Here is a 9,023-nt window from a genome sequence, read left to right on the forward strand (position 1 = left end):
TGGGTCCAAGTAAGGAATCTGAGTCTATGGTTTGAAGATTTTTTTAGTCAATAGATAATACTAACATTGCACCATATGAGGATTGTTGTACACTAAAAAGATAGAGTGAGATACACTATTTTTGAAGATCTGGTGTAGGTTCATGGAGTACCCACACATGAAAAATGGCATTCCCTTTTCCATCATGTACAGAGGAATATTGGGATGGATACTGAATGGGTGGACGAATAACATTTATGAGTTTTGATTCTAGTTGACACCTATTGTCCCCCATGAGTATTGGAAATAGTAGATATGGAATCATCAATTGACTTTAACCACTTGTCTGATCTGTTCCAACTATATTATATATATATATATATGAGCACATTATGTTTCTATTGCAGGCCATGTTTTTGTTGTGCTTACACCTGAAGATAATGAAGAAGGGACAAATAATTATTTGTGTCGTATCCTAGAAAAATGGAAAAAGAATCACTTAGTTACATATGGTAAAGGTTTAGAATACCATGTATGTGCAGTGGCGATAACTAGTACATGGCCTAGACAATATGATATGAGGAACTCTAATTTGTGGTTATTTGAGGATTGGAAACCACAAATGAATATTTTTCATTATGTGAACATTATCATTGCATCAAATGTCCACTTGATAAAATACAATATAAAACCACATAATAAGACTATTTGGAAGGTTTGTGAGTTGGACCATGAGGAAATACTTGAGACAATAAAGGGTGGAGTAGATCTAGATGGTTCATTGGATTAGATGTAATTACAAAATCATGTGATTAACAATGTTTGTATGTTTCATATTTTTTTTGGACAAGATCAGACATTTTCTCTCCTTATCTCTTTCCTACCAATACCTTAAATAGATCTAATTTGTAAATAGAAATTCATATAATTAATATAAAGAGATGAATGTTATTGTGATTTCACAATCAGAATTTCATTATGTAGATTTTTGAAGCACATTCATTGCATTGATAGAAAGACATTCCTTATGGCTCCATTATGGAAAAAATACCAAATAACCTTGACTCAATGACACAAATGGTTTGGTTTGGTTTAGTTAGGTCTAGTTGGTTGGTTAAATGCTAGGGCATCACATTTTTCTCATAGAGCATCAAGAATGATTTGCACATGTCATACATAGGTGTCCCCAAGATGCACTATGTCAAACCAAATAATAGTTTCAAAGGGTGATCTCTTGGATCTTGTGATGGCTATCAAATTTTTTTGTAGTACACAAGTAAGGTGTTCCCAAGATCTAAGTGTGTGTAGCTCCATTTTTTGATGGTCCACACAGTTTGGTTTTAACAAAAATGTTTCAGTTGACATAAAATCTTGCATTTTTATGCATTAGAATGTTGCTAAATGGAGCATCTTTCAATCCAGTCATCATAGGGCTATTTGATCAACTCTATACATCTATTTTTTCTCATTTATAATTATGAATTCTTTTGTGCATTTCATACCTAAGTGTTCCCAAGATGCACTAAGTCAACAAAAAAATGGTTTTTGAAGGGTGATATCTTGGACCTCATGATAGTTAACAATTTTTTGTGAAGTGTGCAAGTAAGATGTTCCCAAGGTCTAAGTGCATGTAGCTTCATTTTTTGATGGTCCACATGGTTTGGTTTAGGTAAACACATTTTAGTTGACACAATATCTTTCCTTTTTGCATAGTGGAAAGTTGCTAAATGGAGAATCTGTCAATCCATTTGTCATGGGACCATTCTGTCAGCTCTGTTAGGTCCAATTAGCCCAATAAAAGCTAGGAAAAATCTCATTTTTCTCACTAAGCATCAAGAATTCTTCCATGCATTTCATACCTAGGTGTCCCCAAGATGTACTAAGCCGAACCAAATAATGATTTTTGAAGGGCAATATCTTGGACCTCATGATAGTTATCAAAGTTCTGTGAAGTGTGCAAGTAATGTGTTCCCAAGGCATAAGTGTGTGTAGCTCATTTTTTGATGGTCCACATGGTGTGGTTTTGGTGAACATTTTTTAGTTGACACAAAATCTTGGACTTTTTCAAAGTGAAAAGTTGCTAGATGGAGCATCTTTCAATCCATTCATTGTGAGACCATTACATCAGCTCTGTTAGGTCTAGTTGGCTAGGTAAACATTATAGAACATATCATTTTTTATTATTGAGCATCAGGAATGCTTTCATGTATATCATACCTAGGTGTCCCCAAGATGTACTCACTAATTCAAACCAAACAATGATTTTCAAAGTGTGATATCTTGGACCTCGTAAACAAGATCAAAGTTCTTTGAAGTGTGCAAGTAAGGTATTCCAAAGCTCTAAGTGTGTGTAGTTCCATTTTTTGATGGTCCAAATGGTTTGGTTTTGCAAACACATTTTAGTTGACACAAAATCTTGCATTTTTGTGTAGTGGAAAGTTGCTAAATAGAGCATCTTTCAATCTATTTGTCATGGTACTATTTTGTCATCTCCATTAGGTCCAATTGCCATGTAATTGCTAGGGAATTTATCATTTTTCTCACCGAGCATTGAGAATTCTTTCTTGCATTATGTACCTAGGTTTCCCCAATAAACATTGGGTCCAAAATCAACACTTCTAAGCAAAATCAGCCATTTAAAGATTTTTTAAAGTTAAATCAGCACTTTCTTGCTGAAATGATATATCATTTTTTAGAAAGGACTTAGGTGACTTACATTATTTCTCAACACTTATCAACCTGCTTCTAGATATCTAATTTCACAATATGCAATAAAAATATAGTTTTGTTAATTTTCAACACTTGAACTCTCAACATAAATTTATATCTAAGTTCAGTATAACCACAAATGTCGAGAATACTACTTTTATTCTCACCTAGATAATTAGAGTGGTTAACCTCAAATGATTGGTTTCTAAACATGTGTCATATGTTCTTTTTTTTAAGACATTAATGTAGAGATCCCCCTCCATAATGATGTCAAATCAACAAGTAACATCTATCAAGACACCTTTAAAAATAATGACATTGATAGATCTTTGGAAAATAAAAAGGAGAAGGCTCTCCACTATTAAAAGAAAGTAGATGGTTATAACTAAACTAAATGAAAAACTACAAATGTTTGGACCATAAGAAACAAAAGAGGTAACTATGAGTGACAAATATTCAACTTTGTGAGCTCATTGTCTAAGAAAAAATCACTAGTCTATGACTATGGTGTGGGTGTAGAAGACTAGCATAGTGCCTTGGAGTCTCATCTAGTAAGGATATGGACAATAAGTACAAAATGAAAAATATGCCACAATAGATGAATTGATGAGGTAATTTGTGATAGATAACCAAATGGACATGGTAGATAAACAATAATACAATTAAAGTAAAAAGATAAGAAGGATAATATGCTTTGGTCTTTGATGATGCCTCATATTACCCGCCCAATCTTTGAAAAGAATGAAATAATCACATCTTTACAAATGTTAGTTTCTCTATGGAATTTTTTTCCATGAAGACTTGACTTTCTATTACAAAAAAATATGTTGCTTCCTTATTTAATATTAAATTTGAGGGCTGACCTACTTCTATATTTGGTGGTTCTACTTTCATAGGTGGTGTGGGGGTTTATTGTGAAAGACTCTACCCATCATCTCCCATAAGTGGTTAAACGTGCATTTGGTCTAGAGTGAAATATATACTTGAGGTTTTAATGGGTATATGAAGAAGCTCTAAATAAATGTTCTTAGTCACATGGTGGAGTAGTATTTAGCCCTTATCATTATTGAGGTGTTAGCATGTGGTGCAAGATAGGTTACCAACATGACATCATTTAGTTCAACTAAAAGAAAGTAGTTTTATAACCATGGTATGATGTTTATAATGATAATGAACTTGTTATTTTTATTTAAGTTTCCTTCCATGAGTATCTCCAACTATACACATTTTGGGAATACAAGACCTTAATGTTTCGTATAGAATATCTTAGCCATTGAATATATAAAGAAGCATCATTCTATATAGTGTAATTTTGGCATAAATTTAAAGTGGCATAAAACTATTCACATGAAAAAAAATCTAGAACATGTGATTGCTCATGTAGCACTAGACACAAATTTCAACAAAGAATTCAGCCAACATAAAGGTACTAAACTTTGTAAACTATTGATAACTATTGATCTTTGAATGCACAAACATTCCCATAGGTCTAACACAATATGCATTATTAAATTTCTTGATTTGTCAAAACATTGCATCTTAAAATTCACAATCATCAAATCTTAGCATCCAATCAACTAATCCAAGAACACAAGCATTAGATTCAATTATTTTTTCCATAAGGTCTAGTAATGTCAATATCCAATAATGTCATACAATGTCATACAATTTTATATAATCTCATACATTGATAATCTAAAATATCATAAGTGTATACCTAATAATGCCATGCATGAAATATATGTCACAAATGAGATAAATAAAAAATAATATACAAAACATATGTCTAGTAACGCCATATAAGTGATGTAAATCCCTAGATATTTACTCTTCCCTAATAGGGAAAGAAAATAGATCCCTGGTTATGTTCAATTGCCAAGAAGAGGGAGATGTTATAGATGACAAGGTCTTTGTAACATGCTCGCTTGTCTGTCAGTCTAGACTCTTTTGTAACTTGACTTGTTGCAATCAAAATTAGATGTGAATAAATAATTATTATACATTAAAGAAAAAATATGTAAACATAAAATAAAATAGTTTCTTACTGCTAGTTGATAATCCCTCTCTACATCCACCTCAAGGGCACATGGATGATTGGCAGTAATAAGACCCTACAACAATCATCAAAGTTATCACTTGATCGTACTTATGAATATCATATCTATTTTCAATACTAACTAAATTTTATTGAAACTCTTTCATACCTTTGTCAATGGATCAAAAATATCAACTGCAACAATGACTCCCTAATCAATATAATGATGAAGATGTGGAAGACTCTTCTGATGTCCATAGCTGAAAATGATACAACACAAGAATCAAAAGTGGTTATGAAAAATACATATTTTTTTATACCACATTATCAATTAAAATATTTGGGCACCTCTATGAATATAGTACTGTGTCCTTCATTCTACAGTGTTAATCCTGAAGGTGCAACATTTACCTATTGCACATGAATGTAAATCTATTAGACACCACATTCATGTGCAAAATAAAGTACTATAGACATAAAAATTAAAATACATTTGAACATTTATATACCTTTGGGGGAAATAAACTCATCCAAAAGCCAGGTGACCCCAAATAAACATCATCATGACCACTTTGACTCTACACATGATCATGTAATGAGCCAAATTAGTTAATTATTTATTCATTTATGAAATAAAAATATTCGATTGAATCAACTTAACATGCAAATTAATATACCTCTACATGAGCGGTATTATGCCCACTCTCAAAGTCCAAATGTGAAAGTTGATGGTCTAGCACAAAACTAATGTACATGGATTAAAGTTTTAAGTTAACCTTACCTATGGATTCATTGATGTGGTGTATAATGAGGCCAAGGGATAAATGCTAGTGCCAACAACACTCCGGCCCTAAATTTTGAACAACATCAAGACATAGTAATTTATTACTCATTTGTGTACATGTGAAACATCAAGAAATAGTGATTTATTAGTCATTTGTGTACATATTAGATGTGATCAAAGTAGTTTAAAATGTAATTATTTATATTTACCTATGTATCGATGCCAAATGTGACATTAAGGAAGTCATATGTCATCATCCCATTATCATTATCCTTTCTGATAGAAGTGCAAAATATGCATAGGAATCCACCTAACATGCACATGTGACCAATAGTTTAACAAGGCTCATCTGTAACCAAAGTAGTGACACACTAAATGAGGCTTTGATTCAAAGCTCTAACAGTGCCTAGTGTGTTAGCCTCTATGTTTTCCCTCACAATAGATGGAACAATAACATGTTCCACTTGTGGCTTGCCAATAGATACCCTAACAACATTAGGGTCATAAAGTGATCCCGACCTATCAAATGATAATCCCTCGCCTCTACCCTAAAAAGGAATAATATCAAATTAATTGGGGATCTCTTTGTTAAAGTTTTAGTCAATTCAAATGTCTTTGTCTTATGTGTGTGTGTGTGTGTGTGTGTGTTTATTATATGAGATAAATTAATATAATTATAATATATATATATATATATATAACTATGGTTATATTTATTATAATTATATTATAATAATATTATAAATATGTTCTAATATTACCTTATTAATTAAAAAATAGACATGTCCCTTAAAGGTATGTGTCTATTCATGGCTTTTGCCTATTAATATGAGGAGAGATGCCTTTGGAACACACATACCATAGATTATGGTAGTGCTTAGTACATTTACAATAGATCCTTTGAAATTTAACATGGTATCAAAGCCAAGTTGTAGATGTAAATAGAAGATGATTTGAAATAGAATGCCTATGCTTGTATTTAACGTGTGTTAGAACTTGGTAATAGTTTGGTAACTTGTGAAAACATTGTACTGGTATGTTTCTGGATTCGATTGTGTTAAGATTTTTACCATCAATGTTTCGAATCACACTACGTGATCCATCATCAAGATGAAGAGCAATAGATCCAATATACTATATTTTTTGTGCTTCTCTTGATCTTCATCCTGATGATGGATCACGTAGTGTGATTCAAAACGTTGATGGTAAAAATCTTAACACAATCGAATCCAAAAACATACCAGTACAATATAATGGATTGTGGAAATTTGTTCTCTTTAATTGTGAAAACATGTGAAAATATTGGATCTAAATTGCATATCTTGTTGAAATGACAAGGATGATGTGGTAGTGAATCACTACTAATTGCCAGGAAATGGAAATGATTTGAAGTGGTACTTTGATTACGCAGAGATCCCTCTTACAGTGGAACAACATCCACAATGATGGCACATCATAAGATTTCTTGAATCTTTTAGGTTCACAAAGGTGTTAAAGCCCCAAGATCACTATGGAAGAGTTACACACAAGGCATAAATGGCATGGATCTTTCATGAAACTTTAGATGAGGAGGCCCACGTCAATGAGCTCTATGTTGGACTCTAAGATGTGGGTCGTGTGTGTATAGGCTCATTTCAATATTGGAGGAGTCACATTTACAAAATAAAGAGCCACGAGATAAAGTGGAGACTCCACACAAATGTTGGGGTTTTGGGTTGTCTGTAAGGTAGTTCAATTTTTGTTTGGATTTCTCAAGAAATATACCATGAGACAATTGGTAGAGGAAACAAATGGACAAAGGTAGTGGTGATGTGCACTAGACATCAAAAAGTGAGCCACATATTGATTTGGGCCTCTAATTTGATGTGGTGTTTTGGATGTACCATGGGTAGGCTTTGGATCTTGACCAAGAGTGGTCACCATGCAAGGTTTCTTTTGTTGGAGTCACAAAAAATGAGTATATAAAATGACAAAATCTAGTGACATATATCATATGTGCATGGATGAGTATAGAAAATTCTATGTATGTAAAGATGGGCACCAAATGTAATGGCTCAAAATATACTTACAATCACAAAAGACCTAACTAGAGGTTCCTTTAATAAGAATGTCAGTTTGATAGTAAAATAATAAATCCTTTCATTTAACTATGTTGTACTTTTCATTGGGACGTATAAATATTCTTGGGAGTTCATGATGTTTACATGAGGTTTTACAGTGGTCTCCTATGTTATATGGAGAAGGACTATAGGGTGTGTTGTGTAATGCCCCACCAAGGGATCCAAAGAATTAACCTAGAATTTTGCTAAGTTTGGAAGTATTTTTTCTTTTAAAAACATGAAAGTAATATCATTCACAACTGATAGAAAAATAATGGAAGCAATAGAAATAACCATCTAAAAGCAAACATAACATACTTAATAGGTAACATTCTTTAAAGAACCCTTAACGTTGAATCACATCTAAATCAACTAACATTAATGAATCCATCTCATACAAAAATCCACATGAAATAATAATGATCAATCCAATGTTTATAATTACATTTCTAAATGCTCAATCATCCACTATACATGTCACAGGGTATGAAAAGCTTAAAAGAATATACATATGTGGAATAAGGTACATCATCCTATTCTAATCCATGATACAACAACATAAATAAAACCATACATCATACATGATACATCATCATAAAAGATCATACATAATAAACTAAGTGCACAGTTCCTCCCAATTGTAAATAGCATCATTAGACCATCATGGATCCTAGCCATCCCTCCATGCATAACATTCCAAATCATCGAAGAGATCATCAATATTAGCATAGTAGGAATGCCACACCTATACATACTACATCATACGTAGAAAGTAATCTAACATGCAAATTTAAGCATAAGATAACATCATCTAAAATATGCTAAACACCAATGAAAGGATACATATCCACCATCATGAAGGACACATCAACCATGATGTCTCAATGGATCTCAAATGATAAGCGTGGAAAAAACACTACCACCCAACTGCATGGAACCTAAGTGGTCTACTCCCACCGTGCTGAGGAGATAATCTCAAGTCCCAAATAGGTTATCAAAATCACATAGCATAAATATCTATAAGTCCAAGAATCCTAAAAGTGTACTAACTCAAAAGTTTCAACACATAAATAGACATCTAATTCCTAAAGGCATACAATGACATGTAGAAAACCTACTATGCAAGTAGGAAAGTGTCATCGCATATATCATGTAGAAGTTACCGTGGCAGTTAGCTAAACTCTACGAGTCCCTACTGATCCTCATGTGGCCACTAGTATCCTCTCATACTGACAAGGCATACTATGGAATGCAAGGTCACAACCAAGCATTCTCTCTACTCCCATCCTAGTCTGTACAAGCACTCGAGGCATGGGTGAGAACAAAAAAATTATCTTTTTAGGTTCATTTAGTTAGTATTAGGTGTGAATGCTTTCACTTATTAAACAACTTACAATGAGTTACCCTGGTAGCCTCT

The sequence above is a fragment of the Cupressus sempervirens genome, chromosome 2 (genome assembly GCF_028749045.1).
Source record: "Cupressus sempervirens isolate cs-2001-9-10 chromosome 2, ASM2874904v1, whole genome shotgun sequence".
Taxonomy (NCBI): domain Eukaryota; kingdom Viridiplantae; phylum Streptophyta; class Pinopsida; order Cupressales; family Cupressaceae; genus Cupressus; species Cupressus sempervirens.